This window comes from Tursiops truncatus, chromosome 2 (genome assembly GCF_011762595.2).
Source record: "Tursiops truncatus isolate mTurTru1 chromosome 2, mTurTru1.mat.Y, whole genome shotgun sequence".
NCBI lineage: Eukaryota > Metazoa > Chordata > Mammalia > Artiodactyla > Delphinidae > Tursiops > Tursiops truncatus.
Window position 1 is genome coordinate 8,837,929 of NC_047035.1, and position 12,854 is coordinate 8,850,782.

A 12,854-nucleotide genomic window follows, 5' to 3' on the forward strand; every position below is an offset into this window, starting at 1 on the left:
AGTACCCAAGGGAAGAGAGAGGTGATGGGGACCTGTGTGGTGGTTTTCAGGAAGAGGCTCGGAAGGGGCATCGTTGCCTCCTGCTCGCATTTCACTGGTCAGAACTCAGATCCCTGATCTTTCCCGGACGCGAGGAAGTGGGGCTGGGAAATGTCCAGCCGTGCACCGGATGTATTGATGAAAACCAGCCAGGTTTTTCCTCAATACCAGAAAGGGTGGTGGGAGGGACTGGATCTTATAGGGCTTTGTAGATCACAGTCAGGAGTTGGTTTTATTCCAGGTGGGCTGGGAGGCTGGTGGAAGCTTATAAAGGAAAATGCATCACCTGGTTTACATTTGTGTTTTGCCTCGGACACTAAGCTACTGTGTCATGTGCGCAAACCTGAGCTATGGATCCTCCTGGACCTTCAGTTTTATCGTCTATAACATGGGGGAATTGGAATTCAGATTATTTTTAATACCCTTCTCCTCCACATCTCTTGTGGCATACGTCAGTCCTCCCACGTACCTACTCTATGGATTTTGGGGGACTTCAGGAAACTAAGACCATGTCTACCAATACTGAGGGGTGGAGCTCCTTCCAGGACAGTCCTGGGGTCCGGAATAGAAAGTGAACAGGATGGAAAGGCCACAGAAAACCTTTCCAGTCCTCTGGTGGCCAGCCCTGGTAGCTGAGCATGGCCCAATTCCTGGTCCTTCCCATCTTCCAAGTACTATACTGATACAGAATGTCCCTCATTGCGTTTCCCACCTCCTGGGTTATTGACACACACACACAATTTGAATGAATTGTCTTCTTCCCAGAAGCCCCTTCCAATTCCTCTCCTGGACCCAATTCCTACACATCCTACCAGATTCCATTCAACGCCTCCTTCTACTGCTTACTCCTGTCCACCGTCATTTCTCACTTCTCTGAAATCCAACACACTTAGGGTGTATATTATCCAATCACTGGATATTATTTAATCAGTGGCCTGTTCATTTATTTATTATTCTTTCATTTTTAAAGGTTCATGTCTGTGGAGTGCTTTTTATGAGCTTGATTTCAATTTTTTTTTAGAATTTTTTTTTTCTAAATTCATTCATTTGGTTTTTCTTTTCTTCTTTTGGCTGAGTTGGGTCTTCGTTGCTGCGCATGGGCTTTCTCTGGTTGCGGTGAGTGGAGGCTACTCTTCGTTGTGGTGCGCGGGCTGCTCATTGTCATGACTTCTCTTGTTGTGGAGCACGAGCTCTAGGCACACGGGCTCAGTAGTTGTGGCATGAGGGCTCAGTAGTTGTGGTGTGCAGGCTCAGTAGTTGTGGTGCACGGACTTAGTTGCTCTGCAACATGTGGGATCTTCCCAGACCAGGGCTCCAACACATGTCCCCTGCATTGGCAGGTGGATTCTTAACCAGTGCGCCACCAGGGAAGCCCTCAATATTTTATTTAAAAGCATAGCCTGCCTTATGAGGTAGGTAGCTATCACATTAGTCTAGGCTGCAGAAACAAGTCAATCCTGATGCCTCAGTGGCTTAAGCAAAGGAAGTTTATTTCATGTTCACATCACAGGCCAGTTGGGTCCTTTTGCAAGCTCTGACTTGGGGACCCAGACCTGTTTTGTCTTGTGGGTCCACCAACTAGTTGTTTCATGATCTCCTTGGTTCATCCAGTCAGTATGGGGGCCTGGGGCCTGGAGAGTAAAAAGAAAGAGAAAAGGCTTATTTGTGGGAGACCCTATGAGCTAGGCATGCAAGTGGCATACATCATTTCCTCCCACATCCCGCTGGCCACAATATGGTCACGTGGTCTCATCCAGCTGCAAAGGAGGCTGGGAAACAGAGTTTAGCAATATGTCTGCAAAGAGGTGAAAATTGATATCGGTGAACACTAGCAGTATCTGCCCCAGTAAGATTATTTTAGACATGAGCAAACAAGGACTCAAGTGAGGTGAAACGAATCACCCACAGTCACTGGGCTAGGAAGTGGGGTGCCAGGGAACCTGAGCTTAGATGTCAAAACACAGCAAAGTGTTCATCGTAACATGTTAACTGAAAATGGCAGGAAATAAAAAGTATGCAATTTGATCCCACTTATATTACATATTTACACACACACACACACACACACACACACACACACACACACACACACAAGTCCACATACAGAAAACAGACTGGAAAAAGATACACCAAAGTATCATTGGGTTATATCTGGGTTATATTTCATTGCTTGGACTATAAACTTTTCTTTATATTTTTTACCATAAGAAAATAATTGTGATTACTTTTTAAAAGTAGTTGATTAATTTTTCTTAAATGTTCTATTTCCATAAAGCATATCATTAGAACAAAACAGTTGCATGTGACAATAGGATTCTTACTAGCGGTAGTAATTTCTTACATCTGTGATTCCACCTCCTTATAGCTTTCAAAGTCCTCTTGCATATTTCATTTGTCGTTTCGTTTATTCGCTCAGTGAGCTCCCACCCGCTTTCCACCAGGTCCTGGTGAGGCTCTGGATGGCACAGAAGGGACATAGACCCAGGAGCCATCAGTTGAGCCGGCATTCAAGCAATTGATAAATACAGGAATAAAGTCACGGGTGGGTTTAGTGATTGCCTGACAGGTGGGCCCCAGATCATACGGAAGCCTGCATGCTGCACCTTGGGGTTTGGTCAGTTTCCTGTTGGCACTGGGGGGCCCAGAAGCAGGGATCTTGGGCCATCAACCTAGATTGCAGAGCTCACTGCTGTGAATACGGGTTGCGGCCGGGTGAACATGGAGCTGAAGCCCAGGGCATCCCAGGAGTCCGGGGATAAAAGTCTGATCTGAGACCAGACCCATGCCCAAGCCAGGGCTCTTTCTAGAGCATTTCTTAGCCATCAGATGGCTTGGTGGCAGAACGTTCCCTCTGTGCTTTCCTCCCTGCGCAGCTGAGCCTAGAGCCCTGTGAGTCCTTATGTGCGACTTTGAAGCTGGCCACAAAGTCTGCAGGCAAACATATTGTTGGGATTTATTGTTTGTGTATCTAGAATCTGGGGAGCATAAACAAGGCCATGTCTGCCACCCACTCTTAGGAGTGGGTCAGGATGTCCTGTACCAGCCCTGTCCGCCTGGACTTTCTGTGATTGGCCATGGTGCACGCACACACACACCCCAAACCCATACATACACACGCTCACTCACTCACTCACTTCTTCTCTGTCTGACCAGATCCCTGCCCCAATGCAGAGCTGCCTTTATTACCCACTTCTCTGCATTCTTGATGGCAGAGAGCCTTACGTTTTCGCTGAAACCAATTTAGATGCGAGGAAAAAAAAAAAAAAGAACGTGGAAAAGATAGCTGTATTTCCAAACTTTTTTTTTTCTGTAAGCAGTGGAGAATTTTTTTGAACAAAATCTTACATGGACAAAGTTGCTCAGGTTAAAGCCAGGTGGGGCCCAGGCCCTGGTCACTGGGCAGTAGCCCCCTCAGCCCCCGGTGTTGTCTGAGAAATCCTGGGAAAGCAGAGGCGAGAATGGCCACGCGCTGACCAGGGTCAGGAGTGCCAGCCTCCAGTGCCCTGCATGGCGGCTCCCTGAGACTCTCGGGGAGACCACAGAAGGGATGCTCTGGACCTGAAGACTCTGCCCTGACCCTCTCAGGGCCTCAGCTTCCCATCTGTAAAAACAGGATGCTCACGTATGTGAAGACACCTGGGACCAAGGGATCCCTGCTCCCCGCCTCCCCATTGTGAAGGTCAGGGGTCTCTGAGCTGATTTCTAGCACCATGATTCCATGGGGGAAGGAAGCCCTTTGGGGATAAAATACAGAACTTGGAAAAAGTAAACCATATTTGGGAAAATTGAGGGACCTCCCAGAAGAACTGTTGATGCTTTCCTTACTCATTGCCTTGTAATCCTTCCTTCAAGGCAGATTTAAGGCATTATGTAATTTTTATCCTCAGAGCCATTTTGGAAACTTGGGACAGATCCTGGCAAGAAGGGAATTTTGAATTTGCAGGCAACTGTGCTCTTTCAAATCCACGGTTGTCATTTTCAAAGATTCGGTGGCAATGTAGCCGAAGGGACCTTCCACTTTACAGGTGGGAAAACTGAAACCCCACAGGTAGGAGGATCATGTTAGAGGACAAGCCAGTGGGGGGACCCAGTATTCCTGACTTTGTATCACTGCAGGTGGCTTAAGAGCACGGTCTTCAAAGTATAAAAGACCCTGCACGGAATCCCAGCTCAGACAACTACAAGTCCTTCGATGGTGGGCAAGTTACTTAAAATCACCGAACCTTAGTTTTCTCCTTCGGAAAATGGGGTAGTTCCTAGTTCACAAGGATGATGTTGGGATTAAATAAGATGGGTGTCAAATGCTTAGCCTAGTGCCAGGAACAAGGAAAGTGCTGGAAAAATGTTACTCCGCTATGATTGCCCTCATTTCCTGGGGAAGGAAACTGAAGCTCAGAGAGCTTCCGCCTCTGGCTGTGCGTGACTCCAGAGCCTGTGTCCCTAACCAGCACACCACGCGGCTCGGGCAGAGGGAGAAACACCGTGCACCCCAAATTCCTTTCAATGTGTCCCTATAACCACCACACCACGCGGCTCGGGCAGAGGGAGAAAAACCGTGCACCTCAAATTCCTTTCAATGAGAGCATTTTATGTCTTAGAAAGAAACTCCAGGGCTAAGCCTGTTTGGGATAGAAGCAGAGCCTTCAGGGCCCTGTGTGAGGGCAGAAACATCCTGCTTGCGACCGGGCAGAGGATGCTGGTGAGTCTGATGTGTGTAGGTGTTGAGAAGAAGGAGGTGAGATTGAGAGAGGAAGGGAAGAGCCCGAACCCGGGCAGAGGGAGATGAACCCCTAGGCCACGCATGCCTTCGATCGCTAAACTCACAAAACGTGGCCCCAGAGGCATCCTTGGGCTTCACGAGCAGGACCCTGAGCTCAGTATCAAGCCAGCATCCAGGATGCAGAAGTGCAGAGCTGGAGACAAAAGCTCGAGGAAGCAGGTCTTGGAGAAGTCTCGAAAATCACTTTGTGGGTGGCAGGTTGGGGTGTGGAGGGGAAGGACCCTCCGGAGACTCAGAGGCCCTAAATTAGGAGTTTGGATGAAATGTCTCCAAATCCCTGAGAGGCAAGGAGGCCCAGATGACCCTTAGGTTCTGTGTGTATGTCCGTTTAATTAGTTTTCCATGAACCTGGAGAAAGCCTGAGAAGTTTGCTCTTTCCATTCAGATTCGTGCAGCTCCCTTGGCTGTGTCCAGCATCCTGGGGTCCTATCAGTTCGAGCTCTGAGTCCCAGGACCAATCCTCCCAAGCTTTAAACACCCCATCCTCTCGGCCTCTGGCAGAACCTGAGCCTCCTGGACCACCCAGGACCACCCGCTTCCGACAGATGCTTTGAACATTCCTAATCTGACCCCATCTCCCACCCGCCCCTCCCATCCACCCCTCCCTCTGAGCCCTCCGGAGCTCAGAGTCAATCCTGAGTTCTGCTAATTTCACCTTGTACTAATTCAAACCCAGGCTATCCGGGACTCTGCTTCCCTTGCAGTCTTCTCCAGAGGCTGATATTTTTTCCACAATCTCAGGATCTGGGAATAGTAGTCAACGCCGCTGCTCTTCACTCCACTGCCAAGCTGTCTCCCCCCTCTTCAAAGCCCCCAGCTCCTTTGAAGTGCATTGTCCATCTTCATGACCCTTGCCCCTTCTCCTGTCTCTCTTTTGTTGACTTTCCCATCACCTCCCTTAGTCACCAGTAATGTTAGTACTGACTCACTACTCTTCCTCCATCACCATGCCCTTCACCGTTCTTGGCATGTGCACATCCTTCTGTCCTGGAAGACGGATTCTTGTTCAAATGATTTTTTGAGGAGTCTGACCAAGGGGAGTGAGGTTAGGGCAGGTGGAAAAGCTAAGCAATAAAGTAGACTCTGCTGGAGACCAGCTTTTTGCCTAATCCCACGGGGAGCTCTGGAGTATTAACAGTACCACAGAGCTCATTGCATCTCCAGGGAGCCCCCTCTGTGCCCGCCGCCTCGTCTGCCGTTGGCTGAGATCTGCAGAGAGCCGGGAGCATGGCCTCCTGGAACCTGAGTAGCAGTCACAGCATCATCCAACCCCAAACAACCGCCTGATCTCAAAGGACAGCCAGGGCTTCCCTGGTGGCGCAGTGGTTGAGAATCTGCCTGCTAATGCAGGGGACACGGGTTCGAGCCCTGGTCTGGGAGGATCCCACATGCCGCAGAGCAACTAAGCCCGTGAGCCACAACTACTGAGCCTGCGCGTCTGGAGCCTGTGCTCCGCAACAAGAGAGGCCGCGATAGTGAGAGGCCCGCGCACTGCGATGAAGAGTGGCCCCCACCTGCCACAACTAGAGAAAGCCCTCACACAGAAATGAAGACCCAACACAGCCCTAAATAAATAAATAAATAATTTTTTAAAAAAAGGACAGCCAGTGATCTCTTCGGCCACCCAGCTCAGCCATCCATTGGCAATCATTTTTAAAAATATTTTTGGAGTATAGTTGATTTACAATGTTGTGTTATTTTCTGTTGTATAGCAAAGTGAATCAGTTATACATATACATAGATCCACTCTTTTTTAGATTCTTTTCCCATGTAGAGTATTATATTTCCCATTACAGAGTATTCAGAAGAGTTCCCTGTGCTGTACAGTAGGTCCTTATTAGTTATCTACTTTTTTTAAATTATTATTTGCCGTACACGGGCCCCTCACTGCCGTGGCCTCTCCCGTTGCGGAGCACAGGCTCCGGATGCGCAGGCTCAGCAGCCATGGCTCACGGGTCCAGCTGCTCCGCGGCATGTGGGATCTTCCCGGACCGGGGCACGAACCCGTGTCGCCTGCATCGGCAGGCGGACTCTCAACCACTGCGCCACCAGGGAAGCCCTAGTTATCTACTTTATATATAGTAGTGTGTATATATCAACCCCAATCTCCCAATTTATCCCTCCCCACACCCCGCTTTCCCCTCTGGTAACCATAAGTTTTTCTACGTCACAATCTTTTTTTTTTTTTTTTTTTTTTTTTATTTATTTTTGGCTGCATTGGGTCTTCGTTGTTGTGCGTGGGCTTCCTCTAGTTGCGGCGAGTGGGGGGCTAGTCTCCTTTGCGGCGCATGTGCTTCTCATTGCGGTGGCTTCTCTTGTTGCGGAGCACAGGCTCTAGGCATGTGGGCTTCAGTAGTTGTGGCACACAGGCTCTAGAGCGCAGGCTCAGTAGTTGCGGCGCACGGGCTTAGTTGCTCCGAGGCATGTGGAATCTTCCTGAACCAGGGATCGAACCTGTGTCCCCTGCATTGGCAGGCAGACTATTAACCACTGCGCCACCAGGGAAGTCCCTCTAGGTCTCAATCTTGATTTGAAGCTTCCCACTTTCTGACCACCAACTCCTATTCTTCCAATTCACTTCCTTCCAAAACTTCTCTTTTCCAACTCTCTGCTCAAGCCTCCGCCTGTGCCTATAAGTTGATTATAGCCAGGAAAAATGAGGCAATGGAGCTGGATGTTTATGTGTCAGATTTAAAAGCACAGATCTCTAGAGGCAATGAACACATTCAGTAAATCCACCTCTACTTTCCTAGAGATTCCACCTCCATTTTCCTAGTTTACCACTTCTTCCCTCTCTACATCTTCCACCTTGCTTTCTTCCCTTCCTCTTGGCTGATGACCTTGTCTCCTATTTTATAAAGACAGTCAACCTATTTGGATGGAGACATCCCATCACCAAGTCACAGCCTCTCAGCACCGCTCTCCACATGCTCCGTAATGGAAGATATGTCTGTTTCCATCACTAGGCTCAGTATTTCTTTCCCTCTCACCCTCTCAAGGTCTTCCCTTCTGTAATTAACCTTTCTCTTTTCCCCATCACCAATGACATCCTTTCTGATGGGCAGCCCAAATATGTCCTAAGGGCAGCCTTTGAAACGCCTCTGACGGCACCTGCGCCTCCACACACCACCCCATCCTTCTGCTTCCTTCCCAGCACCACAAAGATTTGTCTATTTTTAAAACTTTATTTTATTGAAGTATAGTTCATTTACAGTGTTGTGTTAATTTTTGCTGTGCAGCAAAGTGATTCAGTTATACATATATATGTACATATATATACTCTTTTCCATTATGGTTTATCACAGGATATTGAATATAGTTCCCTGTGCTATACAGTAGGACCTTGTTGTTTATCCATTCTATATATACTAGCTTGCATCTGCTAATCCCAAACTCCCACTCCATCTCTCCCACACCCCCTTGGCAACCACAAGTCTGTTATTTATGTCTGTTAGTCTGTTTCTTTTTCGTAGATAAGTGCATTTGTGTCATTTTTTTTCTTAATTTTTATTTTACGTTGGTGTATAGTTGATTTACCATGTTGTGTTATTTTCTGTTGTACAGCAAAGTGATTCAGCTATACATATACATGTATCTATTCTTTGTCAAATTCTTTTCCCATTTACGTTATTACAGAATATTGAGTAGAGTTCCCTGTGCTATACAGTAGTTCCTTGTTGATTATCTATTTTATATATAGTATTGTTTATATGTGAATTCCAAACTCCTAATTTATCCCTCCCCACCTTTCCCCTTTGGTAACCATAAGTTTGTTTTCTAAGTCTGTGAGTCTGTTTCCGTCTTGCAAATAAGTTCATTTGTATCATTGTTTAGATTCCACATATAAGTGATATCATATGGCATTTGTCTTTGTGTGACTTCATTTAGTATGATAATCTCTAGGTCCACCAACGTTGCTGCAAATGGCATTTTTCATTCTTTTTTATGGTTGGGTAGAGTAGTATTCCATTGTATATAGGTACCACATCTCCTTCATGCATTCATCTGTCGATGGACACTTAGGTTGCTTCCATGAAGTGTGGTCTTGATTTGTTATCTCCACTTTCTCATCTTCTCCTCCAACCTTTCTAAGCCGGCTCTCGTGCTCACGAATCCCCATGAGATGGCTCTAGGTAACCAACGCCTTCCATCGTGCCAAAGCTCAGTCCTCTGTCCTCCTCTCCCTCAACCTCCTGCTGTCATTTGATGTAACTGGCCACCTCGTCCTCCTGAGACTCTCCCCTCCCTAGGCTCCCACCTTGCAGGCTGATACCTTTCTGCTGCATCTTCCTCCTTACCAACCACTGCCACGCCCCCCCCCCCCCCCAGTGCCAGAGTGCCCCAGGGCCAGCCCTCAGCCTTCCTCCGCTCTCTGCCCATACTCCACAGCCGAGTGCACGCAGCCCATGGCTCCTCCAGTCATCGTATGCTGACTCCAAAGTCCCCGTCTCCATCCCAGATGTCTCCAGACTCTTCCTCTCTCCATGCCAATGGACCCTCTCCACCCACATGAGTAACAGACCCCTCTAACCTAACAGGACGAGATTGAACAGTTGGCTCTCACCCCTACTTTGCAGTCTGCCTCTTCTTGAATCTTCCCCAAGACAGGAAATTGCATCACTGGTTGCGTTGTGGCTACGTCAGAAACCCAGAGGTTGCCCTTGATTCCCCTCTTTTCCTCAGACCCTTCTTCCAAACTGCCAGTTAGTTTTTCCTGGGAGCTCCACCCCCGCCTCAGCCCCTCATTCCTCCAGCTGAGCCCAGGTCACCGCCAGCTCTCACGTGGCCCCCAGAGAGCTCCTGATGGCCTCCCTCCTTCACTTTCCCCAGGAGCTGAGTGATCTCATTAAGGCCAGATATTGCCATTGGGGGTTGCTGCCGTCAGATCGCGTCATGCCCAGTCTAATGCCCCTGCGGTGGCCTCCCGTCCCCCTTCAGATGGAGGCCAGGTTCTTTATGGGGGCGGCACCCCTGCTCGTGCTGGTCTCACGCCTCTGCCTGCTTCACCCCATCCCTCTAAGCTCCAGCCACCAGCCGCGCAGCCCTGCTTTCTGCCCCTCATCCTGTGATGCTCTCCAGGCCTCTCAGGATCATTTCACTCATCCTTCAGTTTCGAATGTTTTGCCTGAGATCTTTTTCAAAAGATTTTTTAAAAAAACGTTTATACAATTTTAAAAGGTTACTTTCTACTTACAGTTATTACAAAATATTGGCTGTATTCTCCGTGTTGTACAATACATCCTAAGCCTGTCTTACACCCAATAGTTTGTGCCTTCTGCTTCCCTGCCCCTATAATGCCCTCCTCCCGCACTGGTAACCACTAGTTTGTTCTCTGTATCTGTGAGTTTGCTTCCTTTTTTGTTATATAGTTTGTTGTATTTTTAGATTCCACATATAAGTGAGGGCATACAGTATTTGTCTTTCTCTGTCTGACTTATTTCACTTAGCATAATGCCCTCCAAGTCCATCCATGTTGTTGCAAATGGCAACATTTCGTTCTTTTTTTTGGCTAAGTAATATTCCATTGTATCAATATATATGTACCACATCTTCGTCATTGATCATCTGCTGATGGACACTTAGGCCGCTTCCATATTTTGCCTGAGATCTTGGTGTTGCCTTCTCATCGCTCAGAACTCAAAGGTCGCCTCTTCGGGGGGCCGCCCTGGCACCCCTCCACCAGCCTCCATCACAGGCTTATCTCCTTCACAGGCTTCCTCAGTTCCTGACATCATCTCACTTACATGTCCACTTACATGTTACCACGTGGCCCCGCAAGAACGTGAGCTCCTTGAGGGCCGGGTTCCACTTGTATCGCCCATGGCCTGTGGCCTTGTGTGTATGAAGATGTCTGCTCATCCTAGCTGCTCAAGATTCAGACCTGCAGGTGCCCAGAGCGATGACCAGCCCTGTGGGACTAGAGGAATAAGCCACGTTCAAGGGTTGGTGGCAGGCGTGCCACAGGTGTGCCTGCGGGGGTGGGCAGGCATGATGGGGCAGGCCACACCTTGCTTGTGGTGGGGCTGGCCCAGGACACCGAAGGACGGGGACACAGAGGCTGACAAAGCATGGCGTGGGGCGGGGGGCGGTTGCCAGAGGTCTCTCAGCTCTGCCAAGGTGATTTCCTTCAGGGCCACAGAAGAGGAGGGGGCCACGCACCCTGTAAAACCCAGTCTCTTGCACCCATCTGAGGCTAAAAACACCCACCCAGCTGCACACTCAGGACCCCACCCAACAACATTTCAGAAGGGGGACATTAGCACCTGGGAGGCACTGGCCACCTAGTCCGTGGCCGTCCATCAGATAGAGCCACTGGGTTCAACGAACTGAACACTCTTGGACCTTATGGACCTCCACCTGTAGTGTGTGTGCAGCTCAGCAGGGAGCAAAATGGGGCTGGTTGGTTGAAGACCTGGGCAGGAACCCAGCAGACCTGCCTCACAGTCGCGGCCCATCTGTACCTGGGGTTGGATCTCAGGCTCCCCGGGCTAGGCCCTCTGCCCTGGATAGGGCTCTCTGAGGGGCAGGGGCAGAAGTGAGATGGGGACAGGCATGTAGGAAGGCACGGGAGACACTTCATCTGGGGTTGGATGGAGATTGGACCGTGGCTGAATCACCGAGCAAGATTTTGAACTTCTTTGAGCCTCAGTTTTATTATCTGTAGGATGGGCTCAGTCACTCTAGGATTGGCCAAAGGGCAGATGAAGCTTGGGCTTAAGACACCCACAGAGCTGGGCATCCTATCAAAGTGGATGGATGGTTTGATATTTCAAATATTGATGCACAGTGGTCAGCTCAGGCAGCTGAGACTTTTTGATATTTTAAAATAAAATAAAAGTTAACCTTCCAGTTAAATCATAGCATTTGACTTGACACGTAATAGGTGCCCAATACACGTTGTTGCTTCCCTCTGTCCTGGCTTCTCAGAGGTGAAGTGGGAAGAGGCTACAGAAAGCTTTCACCAAATGGACCTTTGGTGAGGGGTCCTCTGACCCTTTTCTGGAGGACAAAAGCCACATCCTCTGCGTCCTGCATCCCTGGAAATCCCATGTATGGCTGTCGGTGTGGAGTTCCAGCTCTGAAGAAAGTGCTTGCTCTGGGGATAGGGCCACCTTTCCATTGTGAACTGGGCACTGAGTCAGTGAGCAGATGACCGGGCACCCTGCCAGGTGTCAGCATCGAGGGCGGGACATATGACGGGGCGATGCGGAGTCCTGGTGGGATGGGGCAAGTGCCGCTTTAGACGAGGTGACATTTGAGGAGGTCCCCGAAGGACAGGAGGGAACAAGACGTCCAGGTCCCTGGGGGAGCAGCTTCGCAGAAGGAAGGGCAGTGTGAGGCCTCAGGATGGGCAGGGCCTAGGATGCCCAGAGCACACAGGGAGGGACTGAGCACATCAGAGTGAGCCGGGACAGCCAAGGGCGAGGAGATGGAGGGTCTTGGAGGGCAGTGAGGCCAGGGAAGCTACTCGCTTTGTCTTTTATTCTAGGTGGGATGGGAGGGGACCCCTGGAGCGTTCTGAGCTGAGGAGAGACAGATCTAACTTAACCTCTCAACAGATGGCTCTGGCTGCAGTGTTAATCATAGATGAGGGGGCAAGGGTGAATGACCAAGAACAGTTTTGAGTGTTTTGCAACAATGCAGGGCAGAGATGGTGGTGGCTTGGGTTGGAGGCTCACCAGATCTATGCGCCGTAATCAAAGGTAAAGTTGGCCAATATTCCCTGCTGACACCGTAGTGGAGCTAACATAGCAGATATCTTCCGGGCACTGATGGGGCAGGTGCTTTTCATGCCAGCTTACCCAATAAAACAGCTAACATTTATTAAATGTCTTCTATGTACCTGCCAGGCACTGCTAGCCTGAATAGAGCAGGGCTCAGAACCAGAGATGCTGGCAGGAGACTTCATTTCACACGTTATTGAGTGTCCCTTACTAAGGAGATTCCAAGGGTCAGGGAGAAGCTAAGGACCCGTGTGGCTAGTGCAGTTCAGCAGAATCGAGGTGACATGAAGCAGGCAGTGACCTGAGGCTCC

General features: G+C 49.2%; 1 long non-coding RNA gene across 2 annotated transcripts in view; it reads left to right on the top strand.

Moving 5' to 3' along the window:
- LOC141277930 (uncharacterized) overlaps positions 1-12,854 on the top strand; it is a 61,448-nt gene that overhangs the window by 32,323 nt on the left and 16,271 nt on the right. The gene's annotated exons all lie outside the window — the stretch shown is intronic.